At 41.6% G+C, this 9676-nt stretch overlaps 1 long non-coding RNA gene across 1 annotated transcript; it reads left to right on the top strand.

Annotated features, from left to right (window-relative positions):
- The first annotated feature begins 1085 nt into the window (after nt 1–1085).
- On the top strand, nt 1086–9360 carry LOC126636147 (uncharacterized). Its single transcript, XR_007627921.1, has 4 exons — nt 1086–1340; nt 2951–3083; nt 7580–7709; nt 9101–9360. It is a non-coding gene; the product is annotated as an uncharacterized LOC126636147 (long non-coding RNA).
- Nucleotides 9361–9676: the final 316 nt, after the last annotated feature.

The raw sequence follows: 9676 nt of genomic DNA, 5'->3' as shown, positions 1-9676 counted from the left end.
AAACAAAGGGGGTATTTTATCGACAAGATGAGTGTTGGGCAGTTTCAGACATTCCTTGTGTAGGGTCATGCACATGAAACAGTGATTTTTTTATTCCTAAATATTGTAGCTCTAGACCTGAGATGTATTTTAAAGTTAAGGACAAACATTTTTCTCCAAAAAAAAGAATCAGCTCTTGAGAGCTCGAGACATTTTAATGCTCTGCTGCTGCAGGTTAATATTTGTGCTGGGGTTTTCCATAATCTACTACATGTCAGTTGTCATGTCCCAGGAAGCTGGAAGGAGCGAAGTGACAGAATGTCTTGATGAGTCTAGAAGGGAAAGGGGGTGGGATGAGACAGAAAATAAATGCAGACACAACTGCTCTTGTCTGTGTGGCTGCAGGATGAAATCTTTGCTCTCCTGTGTTTGGGTTTGCTGTTTCACTGCCTGGAAACCTTCCTGGTGGCCGTGGCTCCTGCTGGACAGGGAGCTCTTGGAATGAGGGAAAGAAGAGATGATCTCGCTCAACGAGGTAAACAGAAGAGGGTGTTGTGGATAGAAGTGAAATTCAAAATCTCAGCAGAGTTTCTTCCACCTCCCTCAGTATTTTTCTCTGAAACTGGAAGTCTTTGGAGTCACTCACTGTAGTTATTTTAATTATAATTCTGTTTAAAACCTCTGACTACTTAAGCAGAAATGGCATGGGAATATATCAATACACAACCTGATATTAAACAAACAAAGGTAGTCAAAGGAGAATTTTCATAAAATCACAGAATGGTTTGGGTTGGAAGGGACCTTAAAGCTCATCCAGTCCCACCCCCTGCCATGGGCTGGGACATCTTCCACTATCCCAGGCTGTTCCAACCTGGCCTTGGACACTTCCAGGGATCCAGGGGCAGCCACAGCTTCTCTGGGCAACCTGTGCCAGGGCCTGCCCACCCTCCCAGGGAAGGATTCCATCCTAATATCCAATCTACCTTTTTCTTATTATTTTCTTATTTCTGACCTGAGTCTGAATACCTGATCAATACCCAGAGTGGTTCATATTTTGCTGTATAAAGTAGCATTTCGACTTAGAGGTGTTCTATTGTATTAGGATTTGAATTTCCCTGGATCTCCCAGACCCACAATCCACAACAACAGTCAAATCAAATGACCTTTGGTGGGTCAGAAAGAAAGAAGAGGACAGTCAAGACAAGTGGAAGATATTTCATATAGGAGGATAAAAAAATGCTGCTTAAAATTAAGTACCATCCTTTTTGACAAAGGGCATTGGTCACTTCAAGTCCAGTGTGAGTTAATTGTACTTTGGATTCAACAGCTGCAAATAACCCAGAAGTCACTCATTGGGCACGGTAAGTAATGTCATGGAAATGCATCCTCAGCAGAAATTGGGGATTTTTGCTTATTACAGGCTTTGAAGTGTCTATTTGGAAATACTTTGCAGCTGCCACTTGTGGACTTTACATATTCACACCTTCTCTTAATGAAATTGTACATTGCTTGAATTATATTTTTTTTTTCTCACTGCATTTTTATCCAGTTCCGTAGCTCAGGAAGGCTGAGGTCACCTTAAGCTGTGCCTTACAATCCTGCCTACTATCTAATTGAACATTTTGAGTATATAATTGAACATTTTGTTAAAAAAAATCGACATTAAAAAAGTAGCAACACTCATTTTCCTGTTGAAGCAGATGCAACATGAATTTATTTAGTTCTCAAGGCTGTTCTTACCAATGCCTAATTCATCACAATGGGGAAAAGACAAAGAAGAGCATTTTATTCTCAAGGTTCCAACTATCCAAATTCATTCCAGGTTTCTGCCTTGAAACAGGTTCTGTTTGCACGTTCAGGGCTCGATCACAATCGGTTAGAACACGATATAATTCCCAGTTCATCCTTTGCTTTTGATTTATAGAAATGGGCTTCATGGCACCATCTGATCTGCACACGCTGTTCTTGCACTTCAAGAGAATTTAAGACATTTATTTTGACTGCAACTTTTTGCTTAATAATAATATGTCAGTCTTACACCCTGGCTGGCATAAATAATTCCTTCAAGCAGCATGTTGCTCTCACATTAAAGTGTTCTTCAAATTAGCCTTTAGTAGTTGCCTCTAGAAATTAATTTCGCTCCAGATTGAAAGCTCGTCGTGGATGTGTTTTATATTTGAACTGGCTGCTGGATGGTGAAGTTCCCTTCTAGTGCTGATTTTGGGGCTCTTGACCTCTGCTTTTGGCCTTCCAAACCTCAGGTCACCTTTGGGTCATCTCTTGGTGGCTTTTCTAGAAACAAATAATCGACTTTTCTTTCACCTGTTGTTCAAGTCAATCGATCGAGGGGCGTTGCAAGGGTGCCCACCTTTGTTGAGGTAGGACAGAGAATTTTGGGCTATTTGGGAAATATTATTTACACCACTCCTGATCCCACAGTTTGATTAGACAGGGCCAGTAAGGCCATGAAATGGAACACACTCGGCATCTTCAGAAGAAAAGTTTGGGTAAGTTGTGATTTCAGCTCTTCTGGTCTTAAGGGCAATTAAGATAGATCTATTAATTGCAATAGTTAATTACACCATTTTTATAACCTAAATCAGATATAAATTACCTCCTGCTTTGTGTGTGCTATTTCAGTGAATTTCAGTGAATTCCTGTGACTTCAGGAAGTGGGAAAGGACATTTGAAATCCTGAGTTTTTATTTCTCCTCGGTGAAGATGATGTAATTTCTGGGGTTTTTTTCCCCAGGATGTCTTAAAAAATGGAAAATTAAAAGAAAAAATTTTTTAAAAACCATCCTTCTGTCCTCCCCAAAGCACATCACAGGAGATGACTTTGTGCACATGTTTGGGAAGAAGGTTTATTTTACACCTCAGCTCCCCCCCTGGGTCAGACAGACCTGAATACGTGATGTAGATGTTCCCAAACACGGGAACAGCATCTTTACACGTGGCTTTTGATTTTCAGGGAAGAGCTCCTGGAAGGATTTCCATCAACACCGGTGTCCCTGTGCACAAAAACAAAAACCAGCTGAAAGATGTTTCTTCTTGCAGTGACTTCACCAGCTGTAAACAGAGAGCAGAGGTGGGACCAGAAGGAAGTGAGTAAATCTTATGTTACACTGACACAACTTTACTGTTTACAGGGTTTGTTATTAATGGTTCAGGGAATATATTTATTAAATAAATTAAAATAGTCACAGAGTTTATACTTTTTGTTTTGAGTTTCCCTTGAGTGTGTTTTCTAAGCAAACACCTGAAAGTTAAGACTGTAGTATGACTATATAAGAAAGACCTTTTCTGTTTCCCAATGCCCTTTAATTTGATAACAATGAAATAATAACAATAATAATAATAATAAATCTCTCTTGCTACCATCAGTCACACTTAAACCACTGTGAATATTTTATTAAAAAGAAAGATTGCAACAAAGCAATTTGAAGGCAGCAGAATTTAAGTCGGTTCTTGTGGGAATGAACTACTGTTCTTTCCTTCAGTCTGTGATTAATTTTTAAATAAATGAAACTACACAGGCAGGAGACCTTGGAGGCTTCTGATTTTTCTGCTCTCTGAAATGCTGAGATTAAACAGCGAGACAGAAGGTTTCCAATGATCCAGATTTGAGAACTATTGTAAATATTGCAGTTTGTTTTCCACTAGAAAACTTGGGACACAAAGGGCGGGGGCTGTGATGGATGTTTTATTCCGTGGTGGTGTTGGGATTGGTGTGATACAAGTTCTGTGGAGCAGGGAAGGTCCTGTCAGTGTGAGCTGTGGGGTCAATTCGAGGTGCTGCAATGACAACATTGACAGAACCATTTAGGTTGGAAAAGAATTCCAAGGTTGAGCCCATCCATACCCCCAGCCCTAAGGCCATCACTAAAAGTGCACATCCACACAGGCTTTAAACCCCTCCCAGGATGGGGACTCCACCACTGCCCTGTTCCAGGGCTGGATAATCCTTTGGCTTGAATACATTTTTCCAAATATCCAATCTTTGGGGCAAATTGAGGCCATTTCCTCTCATCCCATCCCTCGTTCCTTGGGAAAAAAAGGCCAACCCTCACCTGGCTCCAACCTCCTGTTAGGGTTGTAGCTCCACACCTAATCAGCAGGTTCAGCTCCAAATCCTTGGAATAAACATTATTTTCTGCAGTTGGACCCAAGACAAGCAAATCCAATGTGGTGCCGTGTCTGATGCTGCCCCCTGGTCAGCGTGTGGCTGCTGGGGGGTTTGGCAGGAGCTGTTTGCCGTGCTCAGCTGTGTCAGTGACACCACCAACAGTCATTAGGGTGGGTTTTTTTATTTTTGGGGCCAGTTGGAGCTTTGATTTAAGCTCAAAGGCAAGTCTTGGTGACTCACAGTGGTGTCTGAGAGTTATAAATTTAGCAAACACGGTCCATAATCCTCCAACCAGCAGATGTTTACTCCATCTGATGACAGCCTATGGTGCAGTGGCTGGAACAGCACAGCTAAAAAACACCTTAAGTGGCTTAATAATTGTGCCAAATGCTGTTTGATTAATGCAGTTCCTCTCACTGTTGTTCCACTTACAGCTTTGGACCATTCTCAACAACAACAAAAAAAGGCTCAATAGAAACTAATTTTAGTGTGTATGCAACACCTCCTGACAGTGGCTTCATAACAGCCTATTAAAGCTTCATTTACTCTCCTGTTTCAGAACACTTGAAAAATCTAAACCCCCAAAATTACCACTGAAGGCTTCTCACCATCCCCCAAAAAAAAACAACCAAACCCACAATTATTGTACCTAAGTCAGTCCTGTGGGTTTTAAAATCCTGGAGCAAACAGGTAAAGCACAAAACAGAGCAAAGCTTGTTTTATTTATTGCTGTTGCCAACTGTCTGTGAGACTTTTTCATCCTTAATCATCGCCACACGAAATCAGGAAAAGCACATAACTGGTCTGCTAAATGAGTCAAAGTGCTGCAGTGCTCCTGGACAGTAGATGAAAGGGGTGTTATGTGACAGAGCTGATCTATTTTAGCAGACTTTTTTTGGGTGGATTATAGCCCATAAATCTGTTCTGTTTTGTTCTGTTCAATATGCTTTGCATCCGGCTTGTGTTTTTCAACGTGCCTTTTATCCCAGACGGTATCAGATTCGTTCAGCCTGATGTGGTTTGTAGCCATTTGGCTATCTGTTAAGTCTAGATTTAAAAAAAAAAAAAAAAAAAATATAATTTGCCTTTTTATGGAATTAATTAGATCAGACAATGTCTATTGAATTATGTGCTGGTTTTGTGTAACTGTGATAAGAACTGGGTTGGCTCAATATTAAGAAAATTTAAATATCTGCCCCTCAGGCAGTAGAAACAATACAAACTTCTGAGGGCTCCCTGCATGGATTTTGTGCTTTAGACATCTGCTCTGATAGCAGAAAAGCCTGGATAAGTGATTAATACTGTGTCAAGGATTTGGAAAGTTTCTGCTTAGAGTGGAGCACTTGTGACAATGAACCCACTAATCTTTTTGCTAAGCTGGAAATAGAACAATCTGGGAAAAGAGGATAATTTGCACGACCCCCCAACCTCAAACCCCAAAACTGCTGCTTGAGGAGTTCCTTACAAAAACTTGTGAGGTTTTTTTTTTTGCATCCCAGGAGCTTTGAAATGGCATAAAATAGGTGATGTTGGTAGCTCCACCATGCACAGGCTGTGATTTAAGAGTTTCTGGTAGTCTCAAGTAGGAGTAATAATGGTTTCTGCATTTCTTACCTGGTGATGCACAAAGTGTTTCTGATAACCACAGTGAGATTCAACTTTGTTGTTAACTGATCCTTTCAGCTGGTGGCAGATGGGGAGCTCTGCACTGGGAACGGGAGGCACTGCCCAGAGCTCAGGAAATGTTTGGGCAGCACTCTCAGGGACACTGTGGGATCATTGGGGTGTCGTGTGCAGGGCCAGGAGTGGGACTGGATGATCTCAGAGGTCTTTTCCAGCCTAGTGGACTCTGTGATCCTTTTGGGTCCCACCCAGCTCAGGGTATTCTGTGATTCCATGACCCTCATATTGTGAGCAGCAGGTTGTGGACCCACAGCCTGTTGGTGACTTTGCAATAGACACTTCCTTCTGCACCAGGGATAACGAGGAGAGAAAATGGAACTAAGGGAGGTGTTTGAAGTGAGGAAGAGGAGTATCCAACTGGAGTTTCTTAGGGAGTATCTGAGAGGAACCCTCTGCCACAGCATCACCTCTGTGGGTTGCAGGTTTGTCTCCAAACCACCCCACTGGTGGTCACTGTGCCATGAAGACAATGGGTATCACAAACATAACCTTGGTTAAGTGGTGGGGAAAAAAAGGAGAAAATTTGGGTTGTTGGGCTCGACAGGCACTAACCATGAGTATGTATAAATTATGTTTACCAGTAGCTGTTACTCAAATACCTGTGCAGGTTGTTCACTGGGGCTCAAAAGTGCTTTTTTTACCAGTGTTCAGCGAGTGACAAATGGAATTCAGGAGTCTCCAGTCGAGACAATGATCTGCCATCTGCTCATCATTCACTTGAGAAGCCTTTTCATATTGAGGTGGGAGGGATAGGATTCAAATCATTGTGATGCTTTGGACAGAGAAACACTTGTGTATCTTTTTATCCTTTTAGGAAGTCCCGTGGAAAGCCTCATATTTGGAATTTTGTGCAAATGTAGATTTCAGGCTGTGTAATATAGTATTTCTGTTTAAGTGATGAATTTTATAGGGGGGAAAAAAAAGGCCATTTTTCTGCCTTGCAAAGTCTCCCAAGTTAATCAGTGGGATCCCTTTAATGGAACTTGGAGTAGCTGGCATTGACCAGCAGCGTGTTGGGATCGACAGCAAAGGACTGATTGCCTGGAAGAGGAGCAAGTGGATGAGCCAAGGGAATTAATGCAAACTCTTCATGAAAGGGAGAAGCATTTTCCTCCTCCCCACAGCTCCTCCTCAGAGCATCTCCAGAGACAACTTCCAAAGCAGCAAGAACTGAACCAGCACACGATGAAGAAGAGGGATTTTGTACAAATCGTTAACGTGCTACAAATTGTTGATTTGTAAGGCTGTTGACTCGAAAGCAGCTCATTCCAGTTGTGGAGAAACATATGCTTGTCTTTGCTGAAGCCTGGTGAAGCATCAGATATAATTCCATAGTTGTTACATTGGTAATTTCATTATAGTTCTGGTTTTGCTCCTTTATAAACCATATTCAAGACCGCATCAGTTTTCAGCATAATTTTTGAAGGATTAAGTTTTATCCTGATCAGATTTGAAATAAAACAGGTAAAGAGTTTCTCAGCTCCTGGTAAATCCCTTCATAATTACAAAAAAAAAAAAAAAAAAAAGGAAATTTCTTTAAAGCCTAGTTGGAAGGATTTCTGTAGGATCAGACTGCTGTAGTTCACATCTCCTTTTATTGCAATTAATAATGTAATTACAACCAAGAGGGATCTGGGTGGGAACCACTGATAAATGGGGACTCTGAAAAGCACTTTGGCATGGCAAAATTTGTCAGCCTGTGACAAAATCAAAGCCTTTTGTCTCTCACTTTTGACATTGTTTGATCAGATCTGCAATGCCCACGTTAAAAGAAATGTCCTTGTTTTGTAGAAAGTAACATGACCCAGTGACTTCTCAGGGCTGGCAACTCCAAGGATGGACCAAGTTTGGAAGCTGCTGTTTGGAGAGTACAGGAAATTAAATTTCAGCGGTTTCCATGGATAAATATCCTTTAAACGAGGTATGTGTGTATGTTTTCATGATCCCTTTGCCCTGACTTCCTTGTGTTCTCCAGAAATAGTCTTGTTTAAAGGCAGGTTTCTGTTCAGTGATTGCTACGAGCCCTTGACTCCAAAGAGCACAAATTGCGAGGTCCAAGCCTGTCAGTGGAAATCATGATTGATAGGCAAGGGAACAAACTCCAGCCTTGGTTAGAGATAACAGCTCAAGTCTTGAAATGTGAATTGTTTGCTTGCAGAGACAGGACGGGGCCAATATGTCAAGAGGAAGGGTTTGCTTGTTCTCCCTGATTTTTATGACTCTTTTCCTTGCCTGGGTTGGAACATTGTGGATTTCAGTCATTTAGTCAAGTCTCGCTCAAGGACTGGATTCAGCAGAAGAGATAATTTAGTAAGGAAGCACAAAATAAAATATATATATATATATATATGTGAGCAGGGAAGTCAACAGTGATGGAAAGCTGCTCCTTTAGATAAAAGAATTGGGTCAGGGAAGAGAGAGAGAGCTGGAGGAAACAGAATCTTGAGCAAAAGAGCACCTTTATCAGTAAAAGGAGGAGTTGTATTGACTGTCAGAAAGGCAGAGAACAAGATTAGAAAATCAAATGGCACGGCCTTTCCTGTTCCTCTTTGTCGAGGTTCAGTTGGGTATCTTTCTGAATTTATATTGCCATTATCTTTGGACTGTTTTGAGTTACTGTAAAGTTTAAAGATGATGGTTAATTCTTGGTAAATTTGTCACAAAATGTGAAATGAAATCTGATTCTCAAGCTCTCCTTGTAAGCCACATTCTATTTATTCTTTTCTTCTAAATAAGGATATAATTTTTTTCAACATGGATCTCTAAATTGATTGCAAACTAGCAATTTATCACTGGATCTTTTATTTAGGAGTTAGTTTTTAGCAGTATTGGACTGGCTGTCCAACTGGTAAAATAATAAATAAAGTAAACTCTATCTTACTATTAATTGGAATTAAATTATAGAGGATTTGCTAGCTTGTGAATGTCCCATGAAAAAAATACTTGAAGTAACTAAGAAGAGTTATTATGAAAGAAATATGAGTAAAATGTCCTTACCTATAGATTCCTTGCCTCCAAGGAAATTCTTAAATGTGCTTATCTGTAGGGCTGAGAACATTATAATAACCAGGAAAACATGGGGGTTTGTTGCTACAAAATTAACTCTGAGATCCAGCGTTCATGCCCAGGTGTTAAATGTTTATTCTGTCTCACTGTAAGGCTGAGCAGAACACCCAGGGGATTTTTAGGATTTATTAAAATGTTATGGTCCAACCCAGAAGGGTTTCTGGCATCTGGGGGAGATGTCATGTGGAAATCTCTCAGTGTGAATCTGTTGTCTCACATTCCCACTCTTAAATGAATCTCTTTGAGAGGCAGAGGAGATGCTGCCTCCGAAAATATCTGAGCAGACCTGAAGCAGAGAGCTGGACCATGGAGCTCACGTTGGAGTTATGGAGCCCCAGCTGGCACAGATGTGGGATGGGAATATTCTGACAACCTTGGAAGAACAGACTTGGCTTTTCTGAGGTCAGATGGAACTGTTCTGCTCTTTGTGGGCTGGGATGGTCCAAGGGAGGGGCCTGGAAAAGCAAGGGTTGATTCATGAGTTCGTTACCCTGATGTGCACAGAATGTCCCTGCTGATGTCAGTGCCAATCCCTTGGCATGTTTGTCACCTGTGCTGCCCCACAGGCACTCAGGGATGGCCCCAGAGAGCCCAGCAGCCCCAGCCCCCTTGGCTGGCACCTCCTGCTCCCATTCCAGCCGCATGTGCCAAGGCCTGGCAGCTGCAGGAGATCAAACCCGCCCTTTCTGGCTCCCCCCTCTCGCTGGGGATGTGATCAGAGACCCCAGGAGGTGCTCACGAGCCTCCTGATTCGATTTGATGGGATTTATTTCCTAAAGGGCGATTTATGTGAGAAGTCCTTTGCCTGTGCCAGAACAAAGC

This window comes from Myiozetetes cayanensis, unplaced genomic scaffold, assembly GCF_022539395.1.
Source record: "Myiozetetes cayanensis isolate MyiCay16 unplaced genomic scaffold, myiCay2020 scf13, whole genome shotgun sequence".
In the NCBI taxonomy this organism is placed as follows: Eukaryota; Metazoa; Chordata; class Aves; order Passeriformes; family Tyrannidae; genus Myiozetetes; species Myiozetetes cayanensis.
Note: the sequence above shows the minus strand (reverse complement) of the source record. Positions and strands in the feature narration are given on the sequence as shown.